At 49.9% G+C, this 18,077-nt stretch overlaps 1 protein-coding gene across 3 annotated transcripts in view; it reads right to left on the bottom strand.

Annotated features, from left to right (window-relative positions):
- Positions 1–18,077, bottom strand: part of LOC103091758 (repulsive guidance molecule A) — a 124,089-nt gene that overhangs the window by 32,120 nt on the left and 73,892 nt on the right. Inside the window, exon 1 of one of the 3 annotated variants that reach the window (XM_032973963.2) lies at positions 11,678–11,889. The exons of the other annotated variants lie outside the window; for them this stretch is intronic. The gene's annotated coding sequence lies outside the window, so the exon portion shown is untranslated. Of the gene's footprint in view, positions 1–11,677; positions 11,890–18,077 lie in introns of those variants that run through there. 3 annotated transcript variants of the gene reach the window in all.

Below are 18,077 nucleotides of genomic sequence, written 5' to 3'. Positions count from 1 at the left end.
TTAGATTATGTTCGCCTCTCAACCTGTATGATTAATTTTTCCCCAGGTCTCCCTTACAACAGGGTCAAGCTGCCACGTACTGTATCCTTACACGGCTATCGATCACAATTTCAATCAATTATTTCACCTAAATGTACAGCGATAAACAACACGATGAAAGAGACAACGGGAACACATCATCAAACCGTACAGAATAAGGATTTGTATTTATACTGGAGGAATCTGATGAGCTATGAAGCTCTTTTGCACAGACGTCCAATAGGGGCGGGTAAGAACGTTACAACAGCAAACAGTATAAAAACATGATAGTAGTGCAAAGTATAAGAAAGGTCAACAAATCACCCGAAACACATACAACACTAAACCATCCCCATCCTAAAAGACAAAGCCCACCGAGGTATTCACTTATTTTCAGAAGCAACCTGGCCACAAACAATAGCTCAATAAAGTGGCCCATCATTTGGACATTATTGCACCAAACTAATCGAAATAATCTCAATGCATGTTTATAAATGTTTAGAAATCGCACACGACTACAGCTGGCATTTAGAGAGATCCCCAATCTTGCTTGGCTTTCAGCACCCATAAATAAAATGCAACCTGGCAAAAAAAAACACCTCGTGGGGGTCCATTCCGAGTCAGATATGTCCTCTGTGTGTAAGTTGGCTGATCTATAAGCACGTGTGTGTGTGAGACCACTAAAATAAGCACTTAGCTAGCACACCCACCCCATCGGAGAAACACCGCAATCCACGGATAGAGATACCCCCTCCGTCTATCGCAGTCCCTGCAAGTTGCTTCTTCTCTCCGTCTGTGCCCGATATATGAAAAAACGAGAATATCTTATGCTAAAAACACAATTTAACGCGTAAGATTTCACGACAATACCATCCATAAGGGTTTTTTTTGGGTTAGATCTCGTTGATATGTGTCGTTAAACCCGCCACCACCCGACAGCCAACTGGTAAGGTTTGCCACGTAAACAGAACGTGCCAATTCGTTACTAGTACAGCACACCGTTGTGTTGGAGAGCCAAGCCACGTGACAAACCTTACTAATTGGCTGTCGGGTGGAGGCGGGTTTAACGACACATTTATATATTTACGCGATCTAACAAAAAAACTCTATTATGGATGATATTGGTCGCGAAATCCTACTTGTTAAACTGCTTTTGTTTTGACTCGCCAGTGACGTTCACAGTGGCTGGGATTCGAACTCGTGCAACTGGATTCGTAGCACAGCCACGCTAAGAACACACGTGTCCACGTAGCTGTGCACCCAGTTACCAGGACACCGGCTACAACTCAAGGTGGCCCATTAACACTGCTCCCTAAAAGGAAGGAATAATCATTAAAACACTCTTTTCAAAGACAACCACTACAATCAGAGGTACATTAGCACCTCTGTAAATGCACACGGCTAGCCAAGACCGTTACAAAATGCACAGATGCATGAATAGAGAGTACAGCACACCAGTGTGTTGGAGAGTAAACCCATTAAATTTACAATTCGAGTAACATTTTGCCAGTAATTACAACTAGCATCATTAGGCGACAATACGGCAAGCAATTGAATTTTCTGTGCAAACAGGTCTACCCTTCACAACGTGATAGGCCGTCCCCTTTTCAATGAACCCTCTTTCACAAGTTCGAGATAATCATCATCATTAGACCTCCTTTGCTAGTACCAAAATGTAATAATACGGTTTTTCCCCTTTTTTTCTGGCAACAAAACTGAAACCTTTTTACAAGGATTCATGTCTGCATTAACCACAATACCTGCAGTCAAAATGCATATATTATCTGATTGTGGAGCAACAGTTTCAAGGAAAATGCATATATTAGCATAGTATGTTTTTTGTTTGCATTTTGACTGCAGGTGTTGTGGATAATGCAGACATGAATCCTCGTAAAAAAAGGTTTCAGTATTGTTGCCAGAAACAAGTCGAAAAACCCTATTATTCGACATAATCATTGGGAGAATTTAACCGTGGTTTTTTGCAACAAGACAAACTTACCCTTGCAATGGAAACGTGGAATCTGTACCACGGGCCCAGATCCACCATCAGAGATGAGCAACTGATAAACTGTTTGTTTAATTCCTTGGCTTTCCTGTAGTTTTAATAGATTTTTACCTGTACCTCGAGTAAGTATTTTTGGCATCTATCATAGCTTGTCTGCATTATATCTATAGTATCGAATGTAGTTGTCATTATTGCTATTATTGTCATTGACTTTTATTGTATTTGGGATTGTATTTGTGTTGAGTGTTAGTTTTATTTTGTGCACAGCGCTTTCAGATATTTCGATATGAAAGGCACTTTATGGATTAAAGATAATTATCATTATTGGTACCCCAATTTGGCTATGTTAGTCTTTCAACTGTGAACAATATTAGCATGCAGACAGTCGCAGGGTTGAGCCTCGTTGCCACAGTATTTGGATGGGAAACCACCACCAGGGCTTGCCAGGTGTTGTAGGGGTGGGGCTGTGTTATGCATTGACAACTTCTTTCGCACCGTAAGTAGCCAACCATGCTACAAATCGGAGATGTGGTATTACTGTATATATATATTTTTTAAAAAAGTTTGACCGGCTGGCGGGCTGTCCGCCTGCCTACCCCGCCTGGACGGACGATCACGGACTGTGAGTTATCACCATGGTCGGAGTTTGGGAGAGGGGGGCAGAATGTGCGCTCGGTGAAGTGTTAATTCCTTCCGCATTGTGGACAGCAGCAAAGTCTCCTCCCCCCGCCTCGTATGAGAGCAGCGGTGGTGCTGGATTTTCTCCGGGGTCTCTCCGGTTTCCTCCTCCCACACGAAGTCCAAAACTCTCATTAAAAAAAGGCACCACAGCCACCACATCCCGCCGGAGCAGAAAACGCTCCTTGCATAAAGAGAGCCCCCCCCCACTTAAGACATTCGGAGAGGCTTTCCTCGGTATAAATAATTGGCATTATTATATTATGTCATTGTTATTTTAGTAAACTCACCCAGGCGCTGCGACTCCTTCCGACGGTTAATAACCATTTCACACTCGGCGGTTACTCATGAAGGCAGTTTACACTAGCGGAGGAGGTCGAGGAGGAAGGAAACGTTCCACTGGAATATTTCGCAAAATAATTTAACGGCTCAAGTCCCCGGAGAGCCCTTGCTGCAGCGCCGCCGCGAGAAGCGAATATCTGGATAATATCTATATAATATATCCATAATATATGCATAATATATGCACAATATCTGCATAACATCTGCACAATATCTGTATAATATCTGCATAATATCTGCATAATATCTGCATAAGCGTGCCACACGCTGAGCCGCGACTTCGTAGGACGCAGCTTGCTCGCTCTAATGAAATTTCCTTGAAATAATGTTTCCCCAATTTGTGCACGGCTTAGAGCTGTTTGTCATACATGTGTCCTTCCACCCCCCCCCCCCCGGCACCCCCTTTCTCCTCCTGGGGTGAGGGGGGTTGGGTTGACTTGTGCCGACTCAACCCCCCCAACCCGACAGGACGCGCCTTGGTAAAACAAATCAACAACGGTAAAATGTGCGTGAATTATTGCGGCGGGCCCGTGGTTGCCACTCAGATGTTTAACCCTGCCCTGCTTACCAGGCAGGAAGGCCTAATTTTTAAAAAAATGTCTCGGAGGGCATTAGGGGGAGAGAGGGCAGTTTTTGGGTTACGTGGGGGAAGATGGAGGCTGGGGGGGGAAATAATTAGGGTTTTCAGTTTAAACCAATTAAGCGCCGATATAAAATAACACTGCCGGAAGAAAAGTTTGTGGAGCAGGTCCAATAATGCCGGGAGGATATTCTATTTCTAGAGAGCCGAGAGCCATATATTGTTTAGGTCAAGGCCACAAAACAGCAACCCCACTCACTCATGTATACATGTTGTGCCCCAAGCCCTCTCTCTCTCTGTGCTGATGTGCTCAATATTTAGGAGACGTATTTTGTGGGAACTGGAGAAACCCTTTCGTAAGCAAAATATTCTGCTGACCGTAGCCCGGTCTATACGGAGCTTGAGGGTTAGGCGGGTGGCTACGGTGGGGTTAGGCTGGAGCGGGGCACAGTGCTTAGCACACTACACCATGCATGTAGAGAGACCCGAGTTTGATTCCCGGTCACGGCTAACATCAATTGCGGGCGACATCTGAACCGGTCGCCTCCTTCACCGACCCACTGTGACCAGCACGGCGCGAGTCCGGTCAAAGAGTCGCACTCGCCTGAGTCAGTTACCTACAGCTGACAAAAGCGTGGAGAGGTCTTCGTCCGGCAGTAGACCGACAAAGAGATCGTCAATGATTACGGCAACGCCCCGGTTTTACGTCGGGGACACGCTTTCTGAAAAGGTAGCGAAGACGAACAATCGAAACGACGTAAATCGAAGCAATTTACAGGGTAGGTAGGTTGGAGGCGAAGGCTGAGAGGCGACGGATAACGAGAGAAGGACGGATGATGACATCAGCGATGTAACTGTGGGTCGAGGCAACGCAAAATCGGGTCGCGGTGTCAATAAAGCGACGACGTATTTGCAAAACGACGTAAAAGGTGGAGACGTGAAATCTGCGTATTATTAATATTAAAGTGGGGTTGGCCCACGCGTGCCCATCGATGAGGACATTCGATCGTGTGGCGTTAAGGGAACAAAACGAGCTTGAGGAGGCTGCCCTGAACCCCCCCCCCCCGTGCTTGTGTAGGCGCTGCCACAGCACCGCGCGCGCCCCTCGGTGAAACTCCCCATTTCCAGAAAACGCCAGAGTCAATAGGAATTGGCAGTAAATATTCCACAGTGGCATTTGGACGCTATGTAAATCCACACGCTATTGTATTATATCCACCCTCTGGCGCCAATGCCTAGAGTCCCCCTCCTGGCAAGCCCCCAAGTGACCCCCCCCCCATCATAGGGATCCCTCCTGGTAAAGACCCCCACAAAAGCAGGCCCCCCTTTCCTATCCCCAAGTCTCGACAGCAACTCTCGGACCCTATGCAGCCACGAGGCCCCGAGACAAACCCCCCCCCCCGCCGCCTTGGCAGCCTCCCTCCACCCACGAGGTTCTCTCGTACAGAGAACCATCCAGGCAGGGTCAATTAGCCGAGTCCACTCTGCACCAGCCTCGAGGCTAATTACCCCTCTTCGACAGCCACAGGCAGGCGTAGGGGGAAGGACAACGGCGGAGGCAACCGGCGGCCGCCACAGCAAAGATTGTGCAGCGTCATCGATTTAAAAAGAAGAGAAACAACAGAGTTAGCGCTCCAGCTGACTGGTGTGAGCTTTCCTAATCGGCTTTACCTAGTGGGGGGGAGGGGGGGGGAAGGTAAAGCAAAGATGAAAAAACGTCGTTTGTAGGGTCGCGTTCAACCGACCAAGACAATGCCCTTGCCGGGGGGCAGGCGAGCGCGACTCGTTGGGACCCCCGCTGAAGCCTCCCCCCGGTCGTAGCCAACGGCACGTCTCCCGACCTTCTCCTCCCGCAGCCGCCCAGCGGCCACCGCCCGCCCGCCCGCCCGCCGCCCCCCACTAATCCCTCGCAGGCAGCCGCCAACCCCTACCAGCGTGACTCGCCGCACCACTGCCCAGCAACCTCCTTCCCCGCCTTGGCACAGCAACGCCAAACCCCCCCTGCGATGGATCCCCGTGTTCTTTTTTCCCCCCTCTGCCTACAACCGACTGCCGATTTCTCTCCATGAAATAAATATGAATGCCTGCCGTTTCGGAACAGGGTCCCAAGATGTGAATTGTATTTATACGCAATACAAATAACTCCCTTCCCCCTGCCGTCCGTGCTGTCGACTCCCTTTCCTTGTTTAGGTCCAGGCTCAAGCCTACTTTTCTTCCCCCTCTACCTATAAACTATTTTTATTTTACCAGGTAAGGCCCACCGAGCTCTTTTTCAGAAGCGACCTGGCCACAAATGATAGGTCAACGAAGCGAATTATCACGTGGGCATTTCGATCAGCCAAATACTCTAAATACACGTCGATTTTAAATGTGGAGGGAGAAACCGGAGGACCCGAATAAAAATCCACGCAACCACGGGGAGGGAGACATGCAAACTCCAAATGCACAGCAGGCGTCAGGGACGCGATTGAACCCATGACCTGTATACCAGGCCAAGGAGTTAACATCTCACAACCGCCGTGGTGTCTCTATATAAACGAAACAAAAAAACGTGATGTTTGTTTCTGCACAGTATCTTTGCGGAAACGTGGTCGCATTTGGATGCCACGTACGCTCGCTTGGCTCAGCCGAGACGTCTTGCCCATCGCCGACGTCCGCAGGGAGAGAGACAAAGGCAGCTCTCGCTCGAACCTCATGGGGACCGAATGCTGTCACCGTGAAGGGTGGGCAGAGCGAGCGGGCAGACGAGCAAGAGGGAGGTTAAAGCAGAGAGGTAGGATTGTGGTTGGGGAGCGTGGTTGGGAGGGGTCTTTGGGTTGGTTGGTTGAGAGGTGGGGGTAAAAGCGTAAAAACAATGACAGCGGCTCCTCGCAGTCAGGATGAACCACCTCTTTTCGCTCGCCGGGGGGAGGCTTTTCACTTCACCGGCTGACAAAGGCACGCTCCCCCCCCCCCACGTCCAGCGCGTGTGCGGAATTAATTTCCATTTGTCACTCGAGGGCGTTAGGTTCATTCGGTCGAGCGTTGCGCGGGGGGGGAGGAAGAAAAAGGCGCTCGCTTAATTTGTCGTTAAGACCTTTCAGCCCGTTAGCGCTCGCAAGCGCGCGTGCGCTTCGTTCATTTACTAAGAGCTTGGCCATTTCTGACGGCACTTCATTCGATTACGGGCTGCTGTAATTAATGGCTTCGTAAAAACTAGAGCCCCCCCTCCCTCACGGGGCTGTATAGATTTACCTTCATTTGCATCGGTGACCAAGGCTATTACGTTTCCTTGCCAAGACACCCAAAAAAACACACAAGCAAATTAAAGACGAGAATTGCTCTCACAGGTTAAGGTGGCCTCGTCCGAATTGCCAATTACTCATCCCGGGCAATCCTCGCTTTAGCCTAAAAAGACACTCGTACAGGCCGCTATACCTCCATTGGGACATTCCGCCAAAATTCATCTGCGAGAATTTGGGCTTTGGTTAACTTGGCATAGTTTATGTGCCAATTTCCACCGCTTTATACGCAATAGCCGATGATGAGATTACTTCACTGCTTAATAGAGGATTATTCACAAAGACCGCACTGCTGTACAGAATCTGCCGTGGCAAGATAATGAGACATCGATTCTCCGGGAGAAAGCTAAAAAAAGGTGTACTAATCAGCTGAATGATTTATTCCCAGCGGCCAGAGATGTATTTAACTCGTACTTTTGGCGAACATGAATAATAAATCAGAATCCTGAATAAAGGAGTCATACGTGGGACTGTGCTACTATGTCGGAACAATTGCCGCTATCAGCAGTATGCGTTGGCATTCATGAGTAATCTGAACTTGCTCTCGGAAAGCCCAGGTAACAAGACATTAACAAGACATGCAATTCAATGCAATTAATATCGCCAAAATTGCAAAATGAAACTGGCTACCCGAGTTAGATTCCTGACCACGGCTGACCAGTGACGAGTGATGTCTTGAACAAATCCTGGGGTCCCCTCTTAATCAACTTTCACCGGCCGGCGTGGTGAAGTATGGTCAAAATAACTCCGACGACCCACCCGGTGTGGGAAGGCGTTCATTCAGTACTGGATTGACCAAGGGCTGAATTTTTTTTCACTCAACGCATAAAACATTAATAATGTGCTATGAAGTAGGATCACTGCCCAAAACAAACGCTTGTTATAAATGACAAGGTTATTAACGAATGCGAGTGTTTTTTTTGGTTAATTGTGCACCACTGTCAACGCAGCAGCAGCAGCAGCGCCACCAAATAATTTGCGTAAATGATCATTCATCAAACGAAGAATTCATGACACACACAAAGTAAACCGTCACGTTGTTTAAAAACACAGCACAGGCGGAATAGCCACCGTAGGCATCGTCAAATACCCCCCCCCCCCCCAATCTGTCAAACGTACTGGTGCTTTACAACATGCAATTCCAATGAATTAAAAAAACAAGCAAGCACTAACCGCGCCGAGACCCTAAACCATTCCGGCTTGCGGCATCTCCGACCCAGCGTTTGAAGACCCGAGGAGCTAAAAATCACGTTCTCCTCTCGGCAGAGAGAGAGCTGCGGCCGACACCGCAATGTGGTTCTCCGTGTGCGGGCACTGCAAGCGTGGTGCCGTGGTCAGCCTGAACCACAAATAAAGCCGGAGGGGACACGCCGTCACGGCGCTGCACACCCCTCCGCTCGCTACCATCTCAATGTAAAATGAGAGTTGTTGCTCGACATCAACATCAACTATACGTTGCGTTTCTCTTTCCTGCATAGGCATAATGCAGCCACCACCTGTGGACACAGCAGACCATGCCCTTCGTAGTTTAATCAACGGTGGAGGCGGCGGCACTGCGCTATGAATCTGGCCAACAGGTATTGATTCAACGGCCAGCGCTACCATCGGTGGCGAGTGAAACATCTGAACGGGTCCTCGGCACCCCCTTCACCAACCTTAGGCTCAAGCAGGTGCAGTGGGAAAGAAAAAAATACTTAAACGGGCTTGTGCCGAGTACAACTCCCCAACGGTATAGAATGGAAAAGCCAGAGAAGCAGCGGCGCTTGGGCGTCAGGAAACCAGAGGTCACCAATGCCCCCCGCCACTGCGCCAGTCTGTGCCGAGTGTGTGGCATGATATCTGACAATTGTCCGGTAAAATTCTGTGGCAATTGCCAAAGCGCGCGCCCGTCTCCCAGGAAATTAACGGCTCTGACCCTGTGACGCCACTGGCAAGAGTAGGAAAATTGTGCGGCGTTTGACGCAGTTCAAATTACCAGGAGGTGAAAAACTCATCACTATGTAGCATACAAAATAGCAATAATCATAACTTTAAAGTTAACCACAGCTTATAAGCTCATTACGTTAGCACCGGTTTAAATAATTGTGATGATTATATGACATTAAAAAGTTAAATACATATTTAAAAGTGGTATTCCTTTCCAAATTGTATAACTGTACTTAAACCGTATGTACGAAATTAACATAAAAACCTACAGATAGCAGTACATCACCCTGCGTGAGTCAACAACCGAAGCAGAAACATCGTACTCCTGGTGAAGCCACTTCAATAGGAATATGTATCCACATCAGGGCTGCACCGTGCATATAACCTGAAAAGAGTGTTTCATTACATATCAAACAAAACCTTTTAAATTCTCCCGAGTGGGAATGAGCCAAATCAAATTTTAATAAAACCTAAACATTTTATTTATTTCTTCTTTATATATGTGGTCACTGGTGACTGCCGTTTAAAAAAAAGTAAAAAAGTATAATCTGCTAGCCCGCTATGATTCAGGACGACGGCTCTTTTTATCCATAAGAGGTTTTTTTTTGGGTTCGATCGCGTAAATATAAATGTGTCGTTAAACCCGCCACCCCCCGACACAGCCAACTAGTAAGGTTTGTCACGTAAACACAACATGCCAATTCGTTACGAGTACAGCACACCAGTGTGTTGGAGAGCAGAGCCACAACATTTACAATCTTGAGTACGACGCTCTTTTTAGTTTTTTCCCCGGCACATGTAACCAATTGGAGGTGGTTAATTGGGCTAGGACCCCAGTGCGTTAGAGAAGTCGCAGTCCTAATAGCTCCAACGCAAGGCAAAGCACGCTCCAACGCACCACCATCACCACCGTCGCGAGCGCCACGCACAGCAACAGCGAGGAGCGGCTGTAGCTCGGCAGCCGCGGACAAATGTGCCGATGAGCGCGCTCATCATTGTTTATTAACGTTGGTGAAGAGGTGGGGGGGGGGACAGGGGGGACATTCCCTTCCTAATGACGCTCATTACCACGACGTTGCAGGGACGCTCGGGTAACGAACGCGCTCGCCTCCGTGGATCTTCGTAGACGGCTCGGGCCAGGACGTCGCCCCGTGCGACAGGACACGTCGACTCGACGGCGCTCCGACGGCGCGGTTTTTGCCGCGCGTGCGCGCGGCGATGACAGGGTGGGAACGCCTTGTAACAAAACACGAATTGGCCGTGTTCGGCCGCGGGGATCGCATACGCGGGACCGCGCGGATGCGCGGCAGGAATCGGAGCGCCGGCGGGTCATCCGAATCGGTCGGCGGGCAGCAGCGAGACGCGGCGTCGGTTTTACAAGCCAAGTGCGTCATTGCGGGGCGAAACTCTTGCACAGCGAGCACGGAGACGTGGTAGGCGAGTTCGGCCTTCGTGAAGCGTGTCTTAAATAACGACGGCGTCGGGTCGCACAAGGAGCTCTGTGTGTGTGTGTGTGCGGACACGCAATTCAAATATGCCGATGACACGCTCGCGAAAAGAAAGGAGGGTCAAACGTGTGCGCAATCAGACTTAAAAGTAAACCTGTTTAAAAAAAAAAAATAACCCTGTAAAAATAAACTTCACAAGAAGGAGCGAGAGAGCCGTGGCAGAGACGTATTTACATTACGCGTATGCAAGTCCGCGGTCGTGCAGAAAACCATCGACCCGGTGAAACATAAATCTGTTTTGGGATTTGACGCGAGCACATAAGGCGCTGAAAACACCAAGGGAGAACGTGCACCTAAGTTCGACTCCTGCAACGAGTTCAACTCCAGCTCCAGATTTTCTGTTGCGATGGCTTTCCCCGTCGTTTTATAGATTTGAATTCCCACTCCGAACTGCATTAGGTGGGCAACGCTGTGCGCGTGCACCCGCAACTGTTAACTCGTGCTAACGACGTTATCAAGTGTGAGATCGAAGCCACGGCAAAACGGCTGGAAATGCATCGCCCTTGCCGGATTCTGCCGGACTGTCGGTGATGGGGAGGCATCGGCGGCGACTTCGTCAAACGTCGGGCGAAAGCAGAAACATTCGGTCAAGAAGCGCGCGTATCGAGGCCCGGCGGCATCTCTCAAAAGTGGACAAACGCGCCAGAGCGTCGCGCAAACGGGGCGGCTAGCATCCCAGCGATGACACAAACACATGGGGCGGAGGTGGTGGGGCGTGGGGGGTTGGAGATCAAATATCCGCACACACGCCACAAATACGGAATACAGCACCGCCAAGAGCACAGCGCGATGGGACGGTCGCCACTCTTACACTTGGCGACGACGCCGTAAAGCGTAGGAAACAAACTGTTCACGTGTATTCCCACAGACAGAGATCCCCCATATAGCGCACACAGGCTGTTGGGGAAAGTGCTGTTAGCGAGCGCCTACGAAGGCCGGCATGGCACACGAGGCGACGGTGTGGTCAGCCCAGCAATATACCTGGCCACCTTTGTCTCACCAGTTGTTGATATTTTACAAGCTGCACTAAGTAGTAATTTTAGGCAGTCAACTTAGCGGGAGGTCCAGGATCGGCACCGTTGTTGGCGACGGGTCGGGCATCGAAACTCAGGTTTTGCCAGGTTCATAGCAGAGTGCGCTAACCAACACTCTCCCGCTCAACGCAAATACAACAGATCCCCCACACTGCCTACAATTGCTGTTGGTGAGCACCTATTAAGGCCGAGCACGGCGCATGAAGGCGGTGGCGCGGCCGGCACCACTCCACACAAGAACACACAGGCGTACAAGCCGACGGACCAGGAACGACCGAGTAAACCTCAGCAGCCAAATCACTCACCGGGACTGCGGCGGCGGTGGCGGCGGCGGCTCCGAGAGCGGTTTCTCCAGGGGGTGCCGTCGGTTTGAGCGGAGCGAAGCGGTGCGCGGGATCGGCGCTGCGTGGAGGCGTTTTAAGTCCGAGCGAGCGCCCCGCACGGAAGCCGTGCGCACGACCGCTGGCGCTGCCGTTTCTTGGAGCGAGCCAGCAGCGTGTGAACAGCGTGAAGCCAGCCTATCCCCTTTCCCGCCCCCCCCACCACCACAGCCCACCCCCCACCAACCAATTCCACACCCATTGCCTGCCCCGCCAACCCCCCCTCCACCATCCCCCCCTGCTATCCCATCCATCCAGTCCACCCATCCATCCGACCCACCCCCTCCATCGCTCAGCATCGCCACCACCACCCATCACCCTTCCCCTCCACCCACCACCTCTTCCCAACCACAGATCGCTAGACCCACCCACCCTCCCACCATCACCGCCGCCACCACCTCCAGTACCCCGAGCCCTCCCAGCAATGCACTCCCCCTGGTGTGTGTGTGTGTGTGTATGCGCATTTGTGATGTATATGTGTGTGTGCATGCGCATTTGTGATGTATATGTGTGTGTGTGTATGCGCGTTTGTGATGTGTGTGTGTGCACCACCCATGCGTGTGGGGCTGATCACAGTTAATGTGTTGTATTGTGCGTGTGCGCACGAGTGTGTGTGTGTGTGTGCGTTGTTTGTTATTTTTTTGCGTGCGTGTCGTGTCTGTTGGTGACTGGTACCAGTGGTGTCAAGATCGGCCTCTGTAGAGGAGGCTCGTAAAGGACGCTACTGGGCAGTTGGAGGCAGTCGCCCTCCAACAAAAATATGGAGGGCAGAGGAGCGACGCTCAACAATGAGCGGAGCGCCGGGCGGATAGAACGCAGCAAAGTTGGCACGGTAGGGGGCACAGCTGGTATATCTGCGAGGCATCTCGGCAAGTCAAGCCATGGCTCCTGGGTCTGTCGCGCGACCTGTTAGCGAGCCAACTCTTCACTTGGCCTCAAAGTGCACCTAGCGTGGCACACGTGCTGTGGTCATGTCACTGGTACTTAGTGGCAAATGGTGGCTGTTGTCCGTTTTGCACGTCTGGTGCGAGTCTATAAAAAAAGTTTTCAAAGCCACTATTACGATTCGTAATCGTGTTTGTGTTGTGCCTCATTACGTAGCCGAACCCCACAATCTATAACGAAATCATATTTGTGCCTTTGTGTTGTATACTTGCGCGAGTCTTTGTATGGGTCCGTATGCTATCTTTGTGTGCGTGTTTTGTCGTGTGCGAGTTGTTTCTTTGTGTCTTTGTGTAAGCGTGCGTTGTTTTTGTCCTAGTTTCTGTGTGTGCAACTGTGTGTTGTGTTTTCGTGCGAGTCATTGTGTTTGCATGCATGTGTATGTCTTTGTCTGTGGTGTGCAGTGTGTGTGTGTGTCCAGCAGTCTACATGGCTATAAGGAGGATCTTTGTTTTCTATGTGTGTGCGCCTGTGTGTGTGCGTGTGCGTGCGCGTGCGTGTGTGAGCGAGCGGGAGCGCATGCGGGGCGTTCACGCGTGCTTGACACCCGGCAGGATTGATTGGCGTTAATCTTTTCACACCCGCGCTTTCTCCTGGCACAAGACAGCTCCAGTAGGGGGTGTGGGAGGGTGGGTGCGAGTCCGCGCAAAAAAATGTATCTCTGCTCTCAAAAGTACACCTAGCATGTGGTTACGTCACCTTCGCTTAGCGGCACACGGAGGCTTCTGTGTGTGGCATTATAGGAGCGGTGGGCACACAGTGGTTAGCGTGCTGCAAAACGAAACTGGCGAATTCCGTTCCCCGGCCTAAGCCAGCATCACTGGCGATATCTCAACTCGTCCTGGACGTTGCCCTACGTGGCCCGAGTGTGGTACTGGCCAAACTGGCCCTGCCCCCACCACTCATTGCGCAATGCCCGGCCCTTAACAAGTACTGGCTAACTGCTCCAACAGTCCACACGTTGGGCTATGGTTCTCAGATGCTTCAGTTCCCGGGGCACCGAAGTCGTGAAAGTCCCCAGCAATCGTGCAGCGAAACGTCGGACATCGTGCGGAAACTACAACAACACACGGTACGACACGGCTATACAGCGCAACCGTGCTACGCATTGGGGGGGGGGGGGCAGTGGGGGGCATCTTTCTTTGTCTCGTTCGAGTGAAACAGCTTTAGGGGGTGGCGAGGCAGGCGGGGACCAGGAGATTGGGATGAGAGATGAGGGTGGTGGCAAGGGGATAGGAGGACGTGGGAGGAGGGGGGTGGGTGGATAAGGGAGAGTAGAGGGGGGAGAGAGAGAGGGCAGTAAGGGCAGCCCAGGGGGGGGGGGGAGGTGCAGAGGGAGAGAAGGGAGGGTCACAGCTGCATCGTTTAAAAGAGAGACACTGGGAAACCAGGAGGCACTTGTGTTTGCTCAGCGGCCTTCTCGGACCCAACAGCTATAATGTTACGGGGCCCTCCTTTGTCGGCACACAAACGTTTAGCTATTCTTTTCAGCTCTCTTCAAAGGATACAGTAATCGCAAACAAACTCCAGTGTCAACACCATCGGGTTCTTTTTTTGTTAACACGTGGGGTTGCGTTGCCCCAACGATTTTATTTTAAGGCAACTCGGTGGCCGTACCTTTTCATTGGAAAAATAATTATTTCAAAACAGGATTTGCGATTCGCTCTTAAGTTTTACAACCTAAAAATACTCGGTCACGATTATTTTTTTTTCCCCCCCCACACACTGACGATCCTGGCAGATGAATGTGGGAGGTGAAAGTTGAATGAACATGAGGTTATTGTTGTTGTTTACAAATTTGTGTTAATCCACAGCTGGATGAAGGTCTCCTCCACGCCGTACCAGTCATGGGAGCTAGTTTGACTATACTTCACGCTGGGCAGTGCTGGTTGGTAAAGAACGGGGTGGAGACGACCTGAAGATCGGTTCCGATATCACTCGCCACTCATATTAGCCAAACTCATGTTTCCGGATTCACAGCGCAGTGTGCTAACCGCTGCGCCACCACTCCTCGGTTTTTAATTAACAACGCACACACTCACCGACTTGTTCATCGTGCGATTGTGATTCAACCCAAAGGAATGCCAAGGGCCCTTGCTGGATGCATATTTCGGGCCGAGCCAACCTAGGGGTGGAGTATCAGCCTTCCCCGGGTGTGTTAGAGGCTACAAAGGAATGTGGGTCAATAGGTCACGAGTGCAGTTGTGCCAGGCCACACAACAAAAACAGCTTCACTCTTGGCTTTTTCAACCGATGACCCACTAAGCTGGGCTTTATAGGAAAATTAGTCACCCACTCATTGACATCTGGTTCCTGAGTAAAAATGGTCCAATCCGTCAAATGCCAATGCTTTATTATTCTGGGTGAAAACAGCAGGAGTGGGAAGAATACCCCCCCCCCCCTTTTCAAGAATGGCCCTGGGCTTCACAGTCGGAGTTTTTCTTTCCCCAACCATCATAGGCGATGATTAAAAGAAAAATCAGAAAAACTTGGGGGATCAATGACTTAATGTACAATGGCTTACCCTAACGAATGACAGTAAAAAAAAGGTATTCAATGACGAGGAAAGCCAGCTGATGGCATACTGCGTTCGTAATAACTTCTCAGGGGGGTTCGGATAAACTAAGCACTGGCCACTGAGATCCAGATTTCAGCCTAGCCGTGTAAATTCAACTGGATAGGGGCAAGTGCAGCGGAGTTAGCAAGAGTCTCTTGGCCTGACCACCAACAACGACAATTCTAGATTTAATGCTTTCGTGACTGCAAGGATCCATACTCCTTGGTTCTATTCGGTAAAGTCACGTAGGTAAAATAAAACAACAAAAATCACGACGTTTCGGCCACAACACAAGCGGCCTTCATCAGGTGAAGGGACCAGACTGTCTCGAGGACAGTGCTGGAGTGAAACACAGCCACGCTCAGACCGCGACCTTTAAGCTGTGTGCGAGGAAACAAGGTGCCTTGACAAAGGAATTAGCATAAAAATTAGCATTTGAATGGCCGACTTAGCATGATGAACGGTGTAGAGGTGATGTACATGCGGGTGGACATGCCGGTTGGCGAGGGGGGGAGGGGGAGTTTACCTATTGATGGTGTGAAAAGGGATTTTTAAGAGTTGCGAAAGTTTGGGGTACCACTACTTGAAAAATATACTGTACCATTGAAAATTAGTTTCATGTTTGGTTCGATTTAGAACATCTTTCCAATGGTTGCTTAATTTGAAACCATCTTTTCGGTTGAAATTGTGTCCGTGCTTGTAGATCTGAATTGCCTCGTGAACAAATCTCTGATAAAAAACCCGTGGGTTTGCAAAGAACCTTGGTATCGGAGAAAATTATATCGCGATCACCCACAGCGTTGTAACAGTGATCAGCTACGGCAGAAGAATTCGTTCTGCCGTGTTTCAAATCTGATTTGTGCTCGCAACGTTTGGTTTTCACTTATTAAATGTGGCTATATTCCAGCTCCGGGTAATGAGACAAGGTCAGTGTTGACTGCCATATCGTGAAAATGTCTTGGTAGAACAAAGACACGTGGGATGTAAATGTGCCCCTGAGTATTTGGGGAAGAAATATTTCTTCAAAGGATCTCGGGCGTAGTTCTGTGACATGTGCTTCTGCAGGCCATTCCCTTAAGGTTAGCACTGCGCTCTCAAAGAGTTCCAAAAAAATATACAGCGCAATTTGGAATAAACTTTGGAACTAAATAACGAATATTAGAATACAAAAAAACCCAAACGTGGTGGGGGGCTGCAGCGGGAATTGAACCATCACTTTTGGTACAACCTGGCTCTGGTGGACTATGCCGATGACCACCGCTAGGCTATTGACTAGACGCGTGTAAAACACCCTACACAAAGGCCATCAAGGTGAACAAATCGCAGCATTAACGCAATACATTAATCCAATCTAACATCTACCCTCTTTTGCTTAAAAAATGTCCTTTAATGATTTATCTCTCTCTCATTGGCAAGCGATGCGCTATGAAGCGCTGCTTGCTATTGCTGTGGTGGGGTGGGGGTGTGACCTCATATCAATCTCTCCCCCCCCCAACAACCCCAGCTTTCACTTCACCCCAACGCAGACCTCCCTCCACACCCCCCCAACCCATCTCCTCCCCTTCACCTCCGAGCCGTTCTCTCTCCCCGACCGCCCCAGCATGGATCAGCACGTGTCCTGAGGCTCAGCAGAGAAATTAAATCGATTTTTTTTTTCCGCCAGTGCAGCGATCGGTAGCGTGCTGTCGATCTGCTGTCCCCTCGCAGCACTGGTCCAGAGACGTTTGGGCCGGTCTCTAGCCTGCCCGCCAGCCCCCACAACCACCCACCCACCCAGGCTGCGAGTGGAAATTGAACTAAAGTCGCCAGTTTCGCTCCCCAAAACATCAAGCCAGACGCAAGCCACTGAAGCTAAATCTTATGATCTGCAGCCAGTTGCTTTTATCCACCGTGCCTACTGGCCCCACTTATGCGCGCGCATGCACATGAACACACATGCGCCCAGGCCACCGCCGCCACCATGCAGTGCGCAATGCAAGCAGGCAAATGACAGGTTTCGCATCTCCCGCTGCCTTTGTCGGGCTGACGATGAAAGGCGTTTGGATGAAGGCATGTTTTTTTTTCCTTCCCCACAGCCCCTTGGCAAATTAAGCCCGTGACTGTTTTGCTTTCAAATCATACAGAATTTTCATGAGTACTTTCTTAACACCAGTGCTGATCATTCGATATTGTACACGCGGCGATTATTACTATGCTGAAGCGCACAGGAAAATTTTACGGAGTCTCAATGCTCTTTTTTTAGGAGGGTCCTATCAAGTTTTTTTGCAGGAGGAGGGGGGAGGGGATCAATGTTGCCACATTCGTAATCCTAATTGCAAAATTTACCACTTAGGGTTTGTGCTGCTGGACGACAAAGGCCTGCCCGAGCCGTCGCCATCACTCACGGTCCCGCGATGCAACCATCTATTCCAGCACCGGGGACATTAGCCGATTTAAAAAAATAATAATAAAAAAATAAAGCCGCTCCATCTTTGCACAAAAAGCAACATCGTGGTAGAACGAGCAGCGAAAACAAAAAGGGACACGTACTTTTATGGCGTTCAACCAGTGTTTTCTTGGGATTTGTACGGTTATTAAAATGTATTATTCCGGTCAAATCAGCCAACGCGGAGCTCAAAGGATGCCAGCAGAAGCACAGCTTCTGTGTTGGATAGGCCACCCCCGCAGATTCATTTATTATGCTCTCGTTGGATCAGAAATAAAAACGCATTTGTTTTTGGTACAGACTTAATGACACAGCTCCAAAGTGTTATTAATTGCTGGACAAAAGTCTCCTCAACTCCCCCAAGCCCTATCAGCCAATGGGAAACGTTTGACCATGCTTCC

This window comes from Petromyzon marinus, chromosome 52 (assembly GCF_048934315.1).
Source record: "Petromyzon marinus isolate PM22_M1 ecotype Great Lakes invasive population chromosome 52, UKy_Petmar_22M1.pri1.0, whole genome shotgun sequence".
Classification (NCBI taxonomy): domain Eukaryota; kingdom Metazoa; phylum Chordata; class Hyperoartia; order Petromyzontiformes; family Petromyzontidae; genus Petromyzon; species Petromyzon marinus.
The sequence above is the reverse complement of the archived record's forward strand: the minus strand, read 5'-3'. Positions and strand labels throughout refer to the sequence as shown.